The following is a 19,604-nucleotide window of genomic DNA, read 5'->3' on the forward strand; positions in this document are numbered from 1 at the left end:
CTTTTTTTTTTTTTTAAAGAATCCCTCTAGCATAAAGTCAACCCCATTACCTAAAGTGAAAGACTGTGGGATCCCGTCCTGGTCCTGAGTTGGACACCCTGCAAGGGATGTTTTTGATCACTGCGAGCTGGTGTCTCTGCATGCAGCTACCTCAGGGTCTCTGATCAGTGTGTCGCCGGGAAGTCTTGATCTCCACTGTCTATCTTAGCAAGATACAATGTATATATACCCATAGGTCTCCCCAGGGCTCCTGCCTCACTGTAATACTGTCAGTCTAAAGATGACGTTGGGCATGAGCTTTATACATAGATATTATACAGGAGATGGTAGTCCTGCTGTGCTTCCGAGAATCCTCATGCATAATGTATGAGATTTCGACCTAGGGAAAACCTGCCTTCAGAATGCAGTGATGTATCTAGGTAAAATATCAGTCCCTGTAAACCGTTACAAGTGTAATGTAGGGAAGATTTCTATTTATTTCTCATTGTTACTACCTCTTTCCATGTGTTCTGTATTCTGTACCACACATAGAAAAAAGAAAATGCCTTTAAGGATTATTATTGTACAGGAAGGTATCTCTTCTTGCACAAAAATAATCCTGCGTGTAACACAGGCACCTTGCACTAGGGTGCAAAGGTGGCTGTAATAGCAATAGGCAGTACACGGTACACCAGGGCTAGGAGACAGAAAAAATGCTCCATATCGTAGTAGATATTGTGCATTTCTGACGCCTCAATTTCACACAACAAAATACAGCATATCTGCCTGTTGCCATGCGTTGCATGAACATGAACAATTAGTAAATTGCTCCCGCGTATCTAAATGTATCTTTGTTTATCCCGGTAACATGAGACAGAATGATGGGGCCCCTATTCAGCATATGATGAGGGGCACCTAAGTCTTCAAATCTCAATAATATTCATTGACCTTGGGCTAAATGGGGTCACCTTGAATGTGTGGGTCCCCCTGGGGGGTTGGAGCATCCCCTGCACTGTCTGGGCTGCCTTATTACCCCGGTTTATCCTATGATGTTTTAAACATGCAAGAATTTTTGAGGGCATTTCTTCCATTGTTTAATCCCTGCAAGTTCCAGTTCCAACCATGAGTCGAATCTCCATATCTACTGAAGCCTCACATTTTAGTGTCATGCAGTCTTCAATGAACAGCCACCACACTCTAGAAATCTGAACCTGTCTACAATATACTCCAGTATTTATCCAGAACTTGTACTCAGAGAACTTCTCTTTTTAAAACTAATACCCACATCCCTTACTGCCATTCCCCTATTGCCACTTACCTTGGACTCTCAACAATAGAAAGGCAGAAAGCAATCCATGCTTCATAAATGGGGTAACCAGTTGCACCCCAGCCAGCCCAGTTGGCTTGGTGTATTACCAACAATCAATCATGTATGTTGGCCATCGGTCCTCCAGCCCCAACCTTGTAGTGAGATATCTGGTCTGCATTCTCCAATATGCTCACCCTATTCATTGACTGTAGGGATTTGTCAACAAAGGGATGTGATAGAGAAAGTAGTTCTAATAGGGTGTTGCCAAGTTAGCAGCCAACAAAGGAATCAGGGTAAGGCCACTTTACAACATAAATTGCTGAGTGAAAGTGGGCCATGGCTCAACTCCCCCTGAGATTAGAAGCATTACTGCGTAGAACACTAAACAGAAATTAGAGGTACAATAATATGGACCATTAGACTCACCCTTTCATGGTTGCAGTACTAGGCTTCATAAACTTGAATATTTTGTGTTCCCATGATGACACCATGAAATGATTTGCTAAGAAGACAGAAGAATGCAGTTTACCTTAGTGATATATATCAAAATGTTATATTAGTGTGTGTTCCTAGAGTAGTGGGAAGGTTTCTTTTCAGACCCTTTTTTAGGCTCTCTGCCTAGCCACTTGCTGAAATTTTCTCTGATTTTCTCAAGGAGACGTATTCATTTCCTTTGCCTGAATCTATGCTGCTCCGTGATTCTACTGAATTTCATGAATTTTTCATTATGGGACGTATTAAGAATTGCCTGAAGCTCAATGCGTTCACCTCTAGATTTAGAACTTTTTATGGGTTCTGAAGATACTTATGCTCTAATTTCCTAAACTTAGAATAGAGATTTACGAGTGCAGAACACAATTCATGCAATTGTTCTGTATTGTATTACTGATTAATCGAGTACCTATTTTGAGAATAACAATATACTTATTACCTTTTTCAATAAAGCTTTGAACACTCCCACCAAATTTCATCATTGATTCCCAAGAAATGCTAATTGATATCGAATGTATAGAAATGTTAGAGTTTTTGATTTGCAACTTCTGAGTAATTCTCTTGTCAGGTCCAAGGTGGGGACTTTCCTCTATATAAGTAATATAATTGATACCGTAAACCAAAGTATTTATTTAAAGTCCCGTCTTCACCAGTAGCGACAAGGAGAAGGGGGGCATCACAACAAAGGCAGCTATAGCCAAATGAGAATATCCTGGCTGGTTGTTTCCAGCTTCAAGCAAGCAGCAACGTCCCACTATAGACCCATATATTAAATAACAGTAAGTGAACAGGTACGACAGAGGATAATTGCTGGATGTTAGGCTGAACTACTGTAGTCAGTCAAAATGCTGCCATCTTCATGCCTGGTTTACCAGTGGCGCCACATTACAAAAGTTCACAAATCTTAATACTAATTATAATGTCCACAAGTTTTGCTCAATAATGAGCATATATAAAATTAGGCATATGGATGATTATGCTCAAACATTAAAGGTGAATACAGCAATAGGTGAAAATTCACCATTTGTGATCTATCGTCTTAATAAACACTCTCTTAAAAATTAACCAAAAAAGGTTAAATGGTAAAAATGACTCACAAACATCAATGAAAGATGTAACTAAAATTCACATTATATAATTAAAGACATTTAAAAAAAAAACCTTGTAAGCTCAAACCCTGCCTTTGGTGGTGCTGCTTTGTGTTCAAGTAATGAAAATATGAATGATGTGGGTAGAAATAATAGATCTAGGGCCCGATGTAGGTAATTCCTATTTACCTACTCTTAAATACCGAATCATACCGATTCGGTATTTAAGAGTAGGTAAATAGGAAGGGGGCAGATGTAGGTAATTCTTATTTTAGAATAACCGAATCTGTAAGATTCGGTATTTACCGATTCGGTAAATACCGAATCTGTATTTCCTAATGATTCCTACGGGCCTTGAAGCCCATAGGAATCAATTAGAAATACCGATTTGGTATTTACCGAATCGGTAAATACCGAATCCTGCAAGGGTGAACGGGGTGTCACTTTGACACCCTGTAGCACCCCAATTCCAGGCTTGTGTGCCATGTGACACACAGACATGCCCATAGGGCATGTCTGTGTGTCACATGGCACACAAGGCACAGGTGTACCTGCACAGATGTGCATGTACACCTGATTTCGGTATTTTACCACCCAATTGTAATGGGTGATAAAATACCGAATTCTGAAGGCCTGTAGCACTGTGAACAGTGCTACCTACATCTGGGATTTACCGAATCGGTAAAATTACCAATTCGGTATTTTACAGAATTGGTAAATTTACTAATTCGGTAAATTTACGGATTCTGTAAAACAATGGCCCCTACATCTCAATCACCAAATACCGGTCTGTAACGGCTGAATTCGGCCGTTACCGACCGGTATTTGGTGACCTACATCGGGCCCCTAATAATTTAGGCCCAGCTATAAAGCAAAAACAAGACAATATATAAAACAAAGGTGGATCAATCTTGAGCAACTGAGAAAATAGGAGAATGTGAAATTCTCATTTCCACATAGTCACCCCAGACTTTTCACCTTTTTCTGGACCATATTTCTGCTGGTTTCACAACACTGCCCACTTTAGCACTGGAAAACAGTAGTAAAGTGACTGTGCTTTCCCACTAAATCATGCGACCACATTGGAACTTCCTATTTGGCCTATTTAACTTCCATAAAGCTTCAGTGTAAATGGTTTCTTGCGTGAACCTATGGCATGGAAAGTTAAATGTCATATTTGGGCTGCAATGTGTTTTTCTGAACTCCCGCATATATGACAAAAGTATATTTATGCCAGGAGCACCAGTGTACTATAGCTAGGCAGCATTAAAATACACTGCAGTGACGAATGGTAGGAAGGAAATGCCTGTGCTATGTGTGAAAAGTCTATGCTTACATATTCATGTCACCCCAAAAAGTGTGTCTTTTAAGCCCACAGAAAAGAGTTGTTGATATATAAAAAACAGTGTAGCTTAGATTTTGGGCTTAGTGAGCCCTCAGTGTAAAATACAAGCTAACAAATGTTTCACTTTGTAGGCCTTGCCTGACCTTTCCGTAGTAGACTAAGTGGGATTAAAATCTTTATTTTCCACATCCATTCAGGAAAGGGCTAGAAAATGCTTCAAGTTTATTCACTGCTTAGTTTTTAAATTCTGATTTAATGGTGACATCATATTTTTGATAATCAAAGCAGAAAATTAACTTTGCATAAATGTACTTTAGCCTACCCAAGCCAAGGCTTAAAACCTTTTTTCACAGTTCCAGAGCGGGAATACACATTTTGGCTGGGAGACTTCATGACCCTGGCTCAGAGGACAATGGTTTGCTTTCATGCCCAGGAGAGGCCAATGTGTGTTAATTGCTGACTACTTAGCAGATATTAGCTGTCCAGAATAGGACGCAAACAGTTGGCAGAACGAAGGTCACCTTTAGCACTACCTCTTTTGACTTGGAGTTGCTAGGGAGGGCTTCTTCTATTCATTCTCAGAGCTCTTCTAGGCAGGCCACCGCATTCACAGTAGGAGTGCAAACTAGTTGTACCACTTATCATGCTTCCAGAGCTGGCTCCTGCTGGAAGAAGAGGACTTACAGGATTTGAGGCCTGTGAACTTTGCTTGTACCCCGGGATTGGATCTACACTCAAAAGGTCAAAATAGTTGACCACTTTTTAAACTGTATTTAGGATACAAAAGCAGTATGGCTCCTAAGTCCACTAATGCCCTGCTAACTAAAGAGGACTAGACCCTTCAGGAGACCTGGCTAGAGAGAAATCTGTCTCGTGCCAGATGCCTTCGATGGGGAATCAAGGGCTGCAGGACTAGCCAGAAAAAGCTTTCTCAGCACTCTGACATTGAAACCTTTGACTAGGACAACAAACTTGGCGTATCTGACCTGTGCTCCATCATGGCAGGCCTGAAATTGCACTGAGATCCTGAGCCTCCAAAAATAGTTCTTTTTCCACCGTGCTTGAATTTCTATAGGTACTTTTGCTTTAAAAATCTGGAATCCATATCTCCGACCAAAAGCTATTTTGTCAATCCTTGTGCCTTTTTGATCATTACATTTCCCTCTATAATTGAAAATTGGTTTAGGAACTTTAAATTGTGGTGCTCTTTACTGTGAAATTTGTTGGCACTGCTGGCACTTAGCACATGCATCTCTTGGATTGCCTGCTGCTTGTGCTACTTCAGAACTGGGTTTTGACCTAACCAATGTGGAATATTGAGCTGGTAGGGGTGCCCACTCTCCCAAATTATTAGCACCATTTTTGACACAGTCTACATAAGTTGCTAGTCTTCCCCAGAGTGGCCTTGAGCTTTGAAAGTAACTCATAATGAGTTTTATAGAGTAGGCCTCTGTTGACTCTACCAGTACTGAGAACGTTTGTGTCTATAATGCTTCTAAATGTGCAGTCAGCACTTCAAAACAACCACTGGCTAAAATTGAATTGATTTGTGGCAGATCCTCTCCCTTTCCTGCCATTCATTGGTGACACTGATCTTTCCTGCCTTTGGACTCTGCCAGTCGTAAGACTTTGAGGTTTTTCAAGTCAATTGGTGTGCCTAACTTTGTACATTTATCAACAAGCTCAATTGGACTTTCTATGGTTTGAAAACAAAGACCATTGAACATCATCACATTGATAATTTTAGAATAAACCTCAATTGATCTGCACAGTCATCAAAACTTGTACTTCTGAGTGTGTGACCCTAGACTGTACGAGTGAATACATGTCTCAAACCGTAAAAAAGAAAATTTGATTGCACAATATCACCTTTTCTCTAGCTTCCTCAATTGTTTTGGAGAAGGAAGCAACTAAATGTTTTGCTTTTGATTTCATAGGCTGGCACCCAATTAGAGTGTGAAGGCAATTATGGTAGATATGTGTAAGTGCCTTAGAGAGAGAAAAAGAAAGAGATAGAGGGCCAGATGTACAACGCTTGCATTTTTCAAGTCGCAAATTGCGTCAAATTGGGAAGACTGGTGTAAGCTTGCAGCAAGTGCGGGAACCCCCTCACGCCCAGCTTAACTTAAATGAGGACTTTGATGAGGACTCAATCAGTCTTGGTTTTATTTATAAAACTATCATGGCTCATCGAAGTGAAACAAAAGCTGAGGGGCTGCGCACACAGGGACCCGTAAGGAAACTGCAGAATACTGTACGACGCCTGGTGAAGACATGCGCGGACGTAACCACTCGGGTGGTTGATGTAGAAGAAAGAGTGTCCTCTGCGGAGGACTCTCAAGTGAAGCAACAAACCGCTCTAGAAACTTTAGAGAAAACAAAGGCAGACATTGACTGGAAACTTACGGACTTGGAGAATCGTGCGCGCCGTAATAACTTACACGTACTAGGCATAGCGAAAAAAAAAGAAGGGTCAGATCCACGTAAATTCATTGTTCAGATGTTTAAAGAAGCCTTCCCGGAATTGAGTGCATGGAACTGGGAAACGGAAGTATTACGAGCACACAGATTCCCGTTTATGATGCGTCAACATGGGAAAGAACGGCAAGCTGACCAGAACTCATATCCTACGGCAATACTGATCTGTTTGATTAACTATTTACTACGTGAAGCTCTCTACGATTTAGCGCGTCCAGGAAAAACACAGAGTGGTATGGGGTGCGGGTTCTTTGCCCGCCCTGATTTTTGCCCTGTAACTGTAACTGAACGATGGCAATTGCGGAAATTGATTGCTCCCTTACAAGCTAAGGGAGCTCAGGTCTTTTTGCTCAATCCGTCCAAATTAAAAGTCATTCTCAAAGGTCAAACAAGGTATTTTACTTCTGCCAAGGCAGCACAGGACTATTTAAGGGACTGTGAGAAGAGCCCTAGAAAATGAAAGTAAAGTACATGTTCTAGTTATAATGGGCACATTGTCCTATGAAGATGCCTTGTTTTGCTTTTGTTGTAGGAAGGGGTAGTCACCATGTGGTAGTTTGTAGTTCTTTTTCATTGTATTAGCTTCCCTCTTTCCCATGAAGTATGCGTAAAGGCTTCTGTTTATCTCTGAGATATAGATGGATACTCTGTCTTTCCTCTTTACCTTCTTCTTCGGCAATGATGAAATTGCATAAGTTGAAAGGGAGTGTATAGAATATTATATTATTGTAAAATGTAAGGGATACTTTTCCAAAATTGCTGACATTGTTTGAAATTACGTGAATTTATTGCTTAAAATAGCATTTGGCGAAAGACAGGGTAATAGACTGTTTATTTTCTATATCTGTACAGGGTCTGATGAGATATCAATAGTTAAGATGAGGGAGAGAGGGAAAATAGGGCACAAGAAAGTGGGGGGAGAGACAATAGGAGGGGGGGTCGGTCATAGCATCTCGACATCACTGAGGACATGGTCCTTAAGCCTCACATTGGGTGGGAGGGGTGGGGGGTAAGTGGGCAGGGGGTCTTGGGGTGGAGCTGGGAGGGTGTCGTAGGGAGGGGAGGGGAAAAACATACAATAATCCATGAAAATTGGTTGGAAATGAGTCACTTTTGTAAAAACATTGTTATTTTTCAGTTAATAAATGGAGCTAATTTAGCCAGATTTGATTTAGTTAAATGGCAGGCAGGGGTATCAGGATAGGTACATTGAATGTTAGGGGGTTGAACTCAATAGATAAAAGACAACAGGTAGCACAGGAGTTACATGCCCTCTATTGTGATATAATTTGTCTCCAAGAGACTCATATTGTAGGGTCAAAACGTTGATTTCTCGAAGAGTTGGAATTCAATCTTATTACTTGTACTAGGTACTTGGGTTCATCGAGAGGGGTGGCAATTTTGGGAAAGAAGCATATTGGCAAAACCGGTAAAACTCTAGTTGATGACTTAGGTTGATGGGCAATCGCAGAATGTGTTGTAGGTATGGTACATTTTACAGTCTGTGCGGTTTATGGAGCAAATCTTGATGAAGCATCAACTTTGGAGTTTTTAAATGTTGAGTTCGATACTTGGCCTACTCCGCTGATTTTGTGTGGAGACTTAAATATAAATTTAACTATGAACATTCTTTGTAATAAAAACGAAAATTATAGTGGTCGGAAGCCACGTGTGTTTAAGGCGTTGCAGGCATTAATTATGGTGCATGGATTGGTGGATGCATGGGCCTTTTTAAGGGGAACGTCTCCTGGGTAAACATTTTTTTCTTTCCCCCATCGTAAGTTAGTTTGCTTGGATTATTTTTTTGTTCCTCAGTCATTGTTGAAATCTGCCGTTATCCAAGTCTATCCTAGAATCACGTCTGATCATGGACCGGTGGTTCTTTCTATAACGGATATAGTAACTTCTAAAAGACCAAGGGCATATTGTTTTGGTCACAAGTTATTATTAGAACAACAATTCACTGAATACATGAAACAATGGATTGAAACATTTTTTTATTATTAATCGAGGGACAAGCAGTGTGGGCAATGTCTGGGATTGTTTTAAAGCAGAATTTAGGGGGGAGGCCTTGAGCTTTGGTTTATATAATCAAAGGCAACAGGCGATAAAACTCCAAGAGCTTTATCAAGATTTAACAAATGCTGAGGAATCATTAGCACAGGGTATACGGTTAGGGGTGGATATAACTGATCAGATGACGGTAGTAGCTAGGCTTAAAGCAAATATAAACCTTAAATGGTCGCAGGATAGTGCAAAAACTTTCTTTATTAAACAACAAATTCAATATGAGTACGGGGAGGCAAGTGGTAGATGTCTTGCCCAGAAACTAAGGTCAAAAGAAGCAGCACAGCGGATAGATAATATAGTAGATTTAAGAGGTAACTTAGTAGACAATAAATCTGGAATATTAGAGGTGTTTAGGCAATTTTATGAATCATTTTATAAAGGAGATGCATATGACAGTGATAAGGCTACTGTTCTTATCAGGCAATACTGTACGGAAGATTTATCTGAGAATGAAAGAGAAAGCCAGGAGGCACCTATTACGGTAGAAGAATTAGAATTAGCAGTTAATGGTTTAGCGAGGGGAAAGGCAGCAGGCCCAGATAAGCTATCCGTGGAAATTTATAGGAATTTTTTTTCTGTTTTAAAAACAGATCTTCTAGAGACGATGATAAATGCTCAGAAAGGGATGCCTCCAGGGAGCTGGAGTGAGGCATGTATTGTGGTCTTTCACAAAAAAGGAAAACCTGCAAACTTACCTGGATCCTACTGCCCTATTTCGCTTTTAAACGCGGATGGAAAAATGTATTCGAAGATTTTTGCGAATAGGTTATCTGGAGTAATCACTAATTTAGTTTCCACTATACAGCATGGGTTTATCCCGCACCGAGGAACGGCGGATCATGTTCGCCGGGTGATCACTTTATTTGATTTTGTTAATGTTACCCAGGAGCCATTATGTTTAATTTTATTGGATGCCGAAAAGCCTTTCGACCGGGTCTCATGGTGCTTTATATGGGACGTAATGAAGGGAAAGGGGTTTGGCCCTGAATTCATAAAATCACTGCAGACACTGTATTTGCAACCTACGGCCCGTATTAGTACCATGGGACTCGTGTCTGATGTAGTACCAATACAGAGGTGCACCAGTCAGGGTTGCCCCTGCTCACCTCTTTTATTTTCATTGTACATTGAGCCCTTTTTAAGAATGCTGGATGCTTGTTCTAGGATTCCCCCGGTGGTGATGCAAAATTATCAATTTAAGGTCCTAGCATATGCTGATGACGTGGCAATTGTTACGACATGTCCTACAGCTGCAATGGTGGAAATCAAATCTATTGCTGCAAACTTTGGTGTAGTTGCTGGCTATTAATTGAATGCTTCTAAAACCCAGTTACTGTGTGCTAACCTCCCAAAGTACTCTGATCCACGGGTTTGTGAAGAAGTCACTTATCTGGGGATTAAGTTAAGGGTCTCTCCAACAGCCCTGGTCAAGTCCAACTGGGAGGATCTAACATCAGGGGTGCAGAAACAGTTGGATCAGGCGGAATGCCTTCATCTTTCTTTAGTAGGGCGATGTAGTCTACTAAAAATGTTGATTTTGCCACAAATACTATATTTTTTCAGGTGTGTCCCCTTAGAAATTGCTACTACCAGCTTAATTCAACTTCAGGCTCTTTGTATGCGTTTTATGTGGGCTGGTGGTAAGGCCCGCCATGCCGGGCGTTTCATGATCTTACCAAGAAATTTAGGAGGCTGGTCAGTACCAGATTTTACTCTTTACTACTATGCTTGCATGCTTCAAGGCATGAATATCTTGCTAACAGGGGTTGGTCCTTTGAATGTGGCAGAGTGCCCGTCAATTTATCAGATGCTATTAGGTGTGAAGGCTATAAATTGTCTGCTACTGTATCAGGAATGGACCTATTATAAACACACACGCTTTAAGGTTCTGCTGGCCGCATTTAAGATTTGGAGAACACTAAGGAGAATGTTTGGAATAGAAAAAATTTCTTGGTACACACAATTGACATCCCCTATATTCCTGCCAATCGATCTATGGGATACGGTGGTCTATGTATGGTGGCAAAAAGGATTAAAGCTGGTGGGAGATTTTTTTAGTGACGGATCTCTAAAATCTGTTGAGCAACTGCGTGAGCAATATCAGCTTCCCAGGGAGAATTTTGCGAAGTATCTGCAAATTAGGAATTTCTTATCTCAAAAAGCAAGCAATTTACAAGCTAACCCCCTGATACAAGACAATATCAAAGCTGCAAAAATAGGAGTGCTATATGGCCATTTGTTGAATACCAAGGTGAATGATTTAGAGAAACAAAATGTTAAATGGGGGAATAAACTTGGGAGGCAGGATATACGGATAGAAATTTCTCTGGAGATGGCAACAAACGTATTCCTTTCGGCAAAATTATCTGCACAGCATTATGAATCCACTTTTAATTTATATTATACACCGGACAAGATTTCTAAATGGCAGGGTGATATTATTGGGAAATGTTTTCGGTGTGGATATATATCTGCAGACGACCTTCATATTTTTTTTTGGGTGCCCGCGGTTAATATCTTTACTTTCACAGATAGAGAATTATCTAACAGCAATGGTGGGTTTTCCAGTTAAATTAAGTGCTACGCAGAAAATGCTAGGTGCAGAAATGGGGCCGGCAGTACCAGATTTACTACAACAACATGTAAAGCTAATATTTTTAGTCACAGCTGTATACCGGCTTTTAATAGCATCTTGGTGGCTACAGCAGGAACCCCCTTCCTTTGAATTATGGAGAGCACGTTTTTTTGCAGTACATAACATGGAGCATTGTCTGTACGCCCTTAAGGGGCATAGAAAAAAAAGCTTGGTCAACAAATTTGGGGCAAAATTACTAATTATCTAGAGTCTACTTTTTGATTGTTTGTTTCCGCTATTTGCTTTTCCTAGCAGCTCTATATGCATCCCTCTTATTGTATGGTTAATGGCATTTTTATGTATACATTGTTACTAATTTATAATCTCTAATTTCTCGCATTATGTATTTAGCTTCAGAATTATTGATGTAATGATTTTCAATAATATATATGTATTGTGTAGATTATGGCTCTCTAACGACTAATTCATGTATTTTGTAAAAATAATTTAAAAAAAATTGTGACTTGCAATTTGTGACTCACAAAATGCAATGTACAACAGTGTCTCTGGCAATGTTTGCAACTCCCAATGGGGTCGCAAATTGCATGCCTCAATAATATCCATGAGGCAAGCGCAATTTGCGACCCTATTGGGAATGGCTAGCACTCAGAGGGATGGTGGCCTGCTGGGGTCAGCAGACCACAATGTATGAGACTGCTTTTTAAATAAAGCAGTATTTTTTTTTTAAATGCAGCAAAACGGGATGCATTTAAAAAAGAAAAATGAAACTTTTCACTTCCATTTTTTAAGGGCAGGCAGTGGTCCCTGTGACCACTGCCTGCTCTTAAAAAGATTTAAGCTACCATTCACAAAGGGGAAGGGGTCCCCTGGGGACCCCTTCCCATTTGCGAGTGGTTTACCACCCTTTTGAAAAGGATGGTAAACTGTGAGTGTTTTTTGCGACTGCAAATGCGGTTGCAATACAATCATACATTGGTGTGAGACTTGATATTAGGAAGGGACAGCCTTAGCAAACCCCTTCCTAATAGCGAGTCGCAAACCATATTTTGCGAGTCGCAAATAGGTTAGCGTCTTGCAAAATATGGTTTGTACATAGAGCTGACCTATTTTGCGGTCGCAAATGGGCCAAATTCCCGTTTGCGATGCAACAAAGAAGTGGAGAAGTGTGGCTCACTGGTTATAGGAGGCAGACCTGGAAGCAGAGGTCAGCCTGGGACCAGGGTTCAATTCCCGGCTCGGCGGGGTCTTGAGTCCTAAAATGTCCATGGACTCGACAATTCTCGCTCTGGTGCCTACTTGATTCACGGGTTCACACTCTGCGACTCTGGGCAATAGCTTGCTTAATCTCCACAACGGCCCCCCGTGGCGGGATGCCTGGCTTTCACCTTGCGAATACCCTGCCAGGGGAATACCAGGGCGGGTTCCTTACGCAAGCGCTTAGAAACCGCTTGGTGATTTGCGCTATATAAATTCCTGTACATTTACATTTACATTTAACAAATGATCATACATCTGCCCAGCGAGATCGGCTAAGAGGAGTGTCAAATATTGGATCTTTTGTGCTGTATGTCTTAGGAGTCTTTCCAATTATTAATTTTAGGTTATTGCACTCCTGCCTATGACACATGAACAGGACATGATGAGATACCATCAAATTCATCCCTCGTTTCTGCACACAAGGACTTTATGCGAGACCAGGCATCCATGCATGTCCGCTCATTATGGGATATTACTGGGAGGACACAGACAAGTTTTTTCATTAAGCAACTTGCTTCATGAACGGTTCCCAGTAAATGCTGCATAAAGTGGAGAAGAGGGAGTTTTGATGAACTAAAGTTTCCACTGCTTCAAAGTGCTGGGTTTCACAGAGTCTCGTGGGTTTATTTCTCTCGAAAGCCTAAATATGGTTCCAATTTGCATTAATAGACTTATTGATATCAAACCAACTAATGGTTACGTGTGTGTGGCACCTCCTGAGCTACATACCTTGAATACCTGCTTTATGCATTCCTTTCCATGCATATTGGATAAATACCCTTAGTGCAGATTTTAGATTAAGTAGAAGCCTTTTGGAGTATCCAACCTAGGGTATTGGACTGACTATCTGTTAAGTTTCTTCAAGTATGACTACATTCAGGAAACCCATTGACAGGTGTAAACCGTGATGGAGCTCAAGAATCCCAAAGACATAACCACAGGGGAGTAAGAAAGGAAGGGGGGATGGAAACAATGGGAAAATCATAACCGCACTGTCACTTGAGTTCAGACACTCCACCCTATCATTGGTTCAGAAAAGCTTTTTGTGGTTGCTTACTTCTGAAGTTTTCTTCTCCAAAGCATTTTTTAGTAGTTTTCAGCTCTGATGTATTGTATGGTGTTAAAGTTCCTGGTAATTACAGTATTACTTTACAAAATACATTGATTGATTGATTGGTGCCTTCTCTCCACAACGAGTTCTCTTGAGCCCTTGCTTGTTCTTGAAACTGTTATTAAATTCAAAATGTACTTTCTGAGAACTACTGCAAAAAAAGTGTTTCTGCAAATTAAGATATCGAGAAATGCTCCCAGGGGCACGGTTTGAAATGGTTATGGGCGTCTGAGAGAACATTATAATGAAGGCTTGCAAGGGTTAAATCTTCATTCCCGGTTACTTAGCTTGTTTTACTCGGTTATTATGTAGAGTGTTCCGCAAGAAGAACAATGCTTTATACTTCAAAAAAGTACATAAACCGAATGCATAAAATGACTTTCAGAAAGAACAGGAATGAAAAGCCTGCCAGTCATCACACTGAAGCCTAATCTGTCACAGTAAAGTGACAGGTTTATGGCACAGACAGGCTTTAGCTGGTTTTCTAAACAAACACTTTGGTACAGCAAAAGATGCTGATAATGTGATGAATATGAAAGAAATTAAACTTGTGTCACCTCCTGCGACAAGTCACATTGTTCTTTGGGTTACCAAGCAACTCAGATCCTGGTGGGAGATATTGGGCCGATGTTGGTTCACCACCAAATGGAGGTGATCCATTTGTACACACACAGTGAAGTCTTTCCCAGTAAAATCTGGAAGAGATCTGCAAAAAGATAGCTGGCTACAGAGGAACACTAAATCCAGAACTACCTGAGTATGGCAAATCTAATCAAAGAAAAACATGGTACGAAATTGAGAAAAAAACAACGTAACAAGCTACCACAATAACATATACGTCATCATTAATAAATATAAAAATGCTAGAATAAACCTGTACGAAAGGATCAAAGACAGGAGTAGCATAAGTGGTCTGCAGATCATGGATGTGAATCTTGGCATCCTTCTGATCAGAGTAAATTGTGTTCCATTAATTTGGGTGGTAGGAAAGTACCATCCTCTGAGTGATGTCTCTCCAAATGTTTGCCCTGTCGGTTTTTCTGGCTTGAGAACTCACACATTAGCCCTGCTAACAAGTAATAACTTGAATGTCTCCTCCTTTAAACATGATTCAATTGGCATACTTCTAATTGATATATTTATCTTGCCTGTAAGTCCCTAGTATGTGGTACAAAGTGTAGATAGGGCCTGGAAGTTAACTGCCACCAGTGAGCTGTAGCACCTATTGCACCATCTTCTGCAGTTGCAGAGCAAACAATGCTTCAGGCCTACTATTGTAGCCTGACTGCTAGCAGTGTAAAAGATGCACATTCGACCAGCCAAAATAAACATTACTTTTAAATATCAATTAGTCAACCCTATGTTGGTCTTGTGGCCCACAAGGCTGGGTGCATTCTATTGAAAAGTAGAACATTTAGAAATGTAATGTTAACATGTCTTTAAAGTTGCTAGTGCTCAAAAGCTATTTTCGCTTTGAGAAAACTGGTTAGCCCAAAGAGAAACCTCGGCAAGTAATAGTAAATCCTAATTCCGCTATATCAGGGTAGGGACTAGCTGGAGAAATGATTCACCTTTTTTTTAAAATATATATTAAGAGACAAACTCAATTGTGAAGTAAGACATTTAATAGAGAGTAATGAAATTAACCTTTTTAAGAACTTTCTACCCTTTTGGAAACTGTTGAAGGCTTATTTTTCACCAGCCAGTACATGGCTGTTGAATAGCCCTGAATGAAATGTGGAAACTGACCTCACAGCAGAGACAAAGGCCATGTTGTGGGGAAATGTTCATGTTACTCTGGCAGGATGACAATTTGGACTGTGCTCGAGAACTTAATCTACTTCAAAGGGGCACCCAGCCTCAGCAGAAGGGTAGAAGGGCTTCATTGTTTTGGATTTTAGGAGCGAGGGGCCCAGAGGGATTGTTTGCAATAGTGCAGACTGGAACTGCTGCGAAAGTGGGTAGGGTTGCCCCAGGTAAGTTTTACTCCATTGGTTAGGGAGGGGCCAGAAGTCACGCCCACCCACCAACTACCAACAGGCATGAATATGGCATCCCATGACACTCTCCTCACAACAGTGTTGGCCCTGGGGAAGAACAGAAGATGACTGGGCCTGCTGTGTGAGGAGCACTGAAGTGCTGGACTTGCTCCCTTGTGTACCCAGAACAAATAAGTAAGTGTGCTAATGGCTCTGATGAAATGGACTCTCAAAATCAGGAGAATTACCTCCTGTTATCACTCCAGGGACACAACAAGCCACAAGAGGCAATTTGTGACTATTCTCAGCTAGCTACTTCCGACTGGACCTGGCATGGACCCTGCTGGTGGCCTCTGCTGCAGTGAGTATTGAACCACTGATGTCCAGGAACAACTGGTTGTGTCTGTCTGGACTTCTCTTACCGCCCCTAAAAACCTGGGACTTATAAATGTTTTCAACATTACGACCTCTAAAGGACCAGGGCAAAGACTTCCCTCCAATCGATGGAAGGTAGTCCTTGATAACACAAAACCCTCCAGGGTTCCCAAACCTAAGTTAGCTAGCAGCAATTTTAACAGCTGGATTCAACACTCCCTCGATGTAGTACTTCCCTGAGAACTCATCCAAAATAAAATAGGCAGAAAACAGCCCCATGGTTCTCCTCGAATTTGAGGGACTTAAAGCAATCCCGTCGAAGACTAGAGAGGAGTTGGAGAGAACATTTTTCACAAAGTAGGAAAGAGGAATATAGGAAATCAATTAGGCTGCATAAAGCTGAGATTATAACTGCCCAAGGACTTTTCTATGAGGAGAAAATTAATACAGCAGCTAACTCGCCCAAGGAAATCTTCCGCATAGAAAATCACTCAACACCCCTCCTCAGAAATTTCCAAACCTCAGAAGGAGCACTTACACATTGCAATAACCTAGCTGTCTTTTTTCATCAAAAAATGCAAAAAATATATTCATCTTTTCCCACTACAATGCCTAAGGCCAAGGGAGTTAAAACAGGCAGTTCCACTCCTCTGCCGAATTGCGCGTTGGAGCAGTTTTGTCTCTTAGATGCGGACTCACTGGAAGTGGTCATCTCCAAAGTAACCTCAGGCTCACCATTCAATCCGGCTCCCCCGCAACACCTCATCTCGGTTATTGATTCCATCCGCCCAGTCGTCCTTGATGTCTTGATCGCCTCGATCACGTCTGGCAGGGTTCCCACATCATAGAAGTGTGCGATGGTCAGGGCTCTCTTGAAGAAACACAGCTTGGACCAGTCTAATCTGTCCAACTATTGCCCTATTTCCCTTCTCCTGTGGCTGAGCAAGCTGATTGAGAAACACATTAATAACATCTTGGTTGAGTATCTGGAATCTAACGACCTGTTAGATGTTTCTCAGACTGGATTCCGTCCTCAGCACGGGACAGAAACAGCATTGTGGGCAGTGACGTAGGAGGCTGCAGGACAAAGGAGGAACAGCTGCCATCATCCTTCTGGACCTCAGCGCCGCGTTCGACACGGTCAACCATAACATCTTGGCCCACCGACTTAAAAGTATGGGAGTGTCGGGCGCGGCACTGACCTGTTTCCAATCCTTTCTCAGCGACCGTTACTTCCAGGTCTTTGAGGGAGATGTGGTCCTCCAGGCTACCTCTCATCTGTGGGGTTCCACAGGACTCTGGCAGGGATTGTCCATCCATTCGGCATTAAGATCATTACCTAGGCAGACGAGACTCAGCTAGTGGTCTCTTTAAACCATGCTGAGGGGTCGTCTAGCACCCTAGGCCCTTACCTAGAGGCGGTAGCCGAGTGGATGGAACTCCCATACCTTAGGATCAACGGGGACAAAACAGATATCATTCTTTTGGCCAATCCATCGTCCTCTGTCTCCCTGTGGCCGGCTAGCCTGGGCCCGCCCCACACCCAAAGACACAGGGAAAGAGCCTCGGCATGTGGCTTGACAGCTCTCATGATTTTACTCATCAGGCCACCAATCTCTCAGCCACTTGCTATGGACTGATGATAATGCTGCGCAAAATCATTCCCCTTCTCTTATTCCAGGCGAGAAGAATTATGTTTCAGGCCCTCATACTCTCTCGCCTGGATTATTTGAAATGCCTTATATCTCGGAGCCCCCTCTCCACGATCAATAAACAGCAAGTGACACAGAATTGTGCAGCTCGGCTGCTCTTCCAGACACTGCATTGGCAGTCTGCAAGACCAGCATTGAGGAAACTCCATTGGCTCCCTATATCAGCCAGGATACAGTTTAAGGCTATGTGCCTGGATCATAAAGCCATCTGGAAGACTGGTCCGGCGATTATTCATTCTCTGGTCACCTTCTATCTTCCTCACAGAATCCTGCGCTCCAGTTCCCTACACCTAGCCACCACCAAGAAGACATGGAAAGCGAGATGGGGTGGACGCTTCTTCTCGTTTAATGCTGCTAAAATCTGGAACTCCCTTGCCCTTTGAAGAAACAACAATCTTCTGGCCTTCCGGAAGCTCTTGAGAGCCCATCTGTTCAGGACGCACCCATAGTACTGTGGCTGTACCTCTCTGTTCTTCTATTACTCAGCGCTAGTAGGCCTCAGGGTAGCCATGCGCTATATAAGTTGAATTTCATTCATTCATTCATTCATTCATTCATTCATTCATTCATTCCAATCCAATCCACTAAAGGTGAGTTGCTGCTGGGCTGAAGAATCAAGTTTCTACCACTCGGAGCTACTCCACATCAGCAAATTAGATTCTGCAGGACCTTCCAGAGTCAGTATCCAGCTTTGTGCATCCCTCATCAGATTGTGATGTTCTTTACTTTGAAAATGTTGCCACTGCTGGCACTTAACACATACATTTCTCGGATTGCCTGCTGCTTGTGCCACATCAGGGCTGTGTTTTGACCTAACCTACGTGGAATATTGAGCTGGTAGGGGTGTCCACTCTCCCAAATTATTAGCATAATTTCTGACACAGACTACGTGGCATATTATCAAGGACCGGTGTTAAAACTATCGCCGTTTTATCGGCAGGCAACTGCTAATAAGCCCTTGTTAACTCCCATAGAAGCCCATGTTAACACAAGAACATGGGCTTCTATGGGAATTAACAAGGGAGTATTATCAAGCCCATTATCTCAGTTTTATCAGCAGTTTCCTGCCGATAAAACGGAGATAATTTTAACACCGGTCCTTGATAATATGCCCCTGCATACGTTACTAGTCTTCTGCCGGATGGCTTTGAGCTTTGAAAATAACTCATAAGGGGTTTTATAGTATAGGCCTCTGTTAACTCTACCAGTACTGAGAGACGTTTGTGTCTATTATGCTCCTAAATGTGCAGTCAGTACTTCAATACAGCCACTGGCTAAAATCTAATTGATTTGTGGCATATCCTCTCCCATTCCTGCCATTCATTGGTGAACTGATCTTTCCCGCCTTTGGCCTCTGCCAGTCCTAAGACTTTGAGGTTTTTCAAGTAAATTTTTGGGCCTAACTTTGTGCATTTAGCAACAAGCTCAATTGGAGTTTCTGTGGTTAGAAATTAAAGACCATTGAACATCACATAGATAATTTTAGAATACACTTCAATTGATTTGTACAGTTGTCAAAACTTGTACTTCTGAATGTTTGACCCTAGACTGAACAAGTAAATACATTTCTCAAACTGCAAAAAAAAAAAAAAATTTGATGCACAATATCACCTTTTCTCTAGCTTCCTAAATTGTTTTGGAGAAGGAAGCAACTAATTGTTTTGCTTGTGATTTCATAGGCTGGCACCCAATTACAGTATGAAGGCAATTGTGGTAGATATGTGTATGTGCCTGTGAGAGAGAAAAAGAGATAGAGGGCCAGATGTACGACGCTTGCATTTTGCAAATCGAAAATTAAGTCAAGTCAAGCCAA

Source organism: Lissotriton vulgaris, chromosome 3_1 (genome assembly GCF_964263255.1).
Source record: "Lissotriton vulgaris chromosome 3_1, aLisVul1.2, whole genome shotgun sequence".
Classification (NCBI taxonomy): domain Eukaryota; kingdom Metazoa; phylum Chordata; class Amphibia; order Caudata; family Salamandridae; genus Lissotriton; species Lissotriton vulgaris.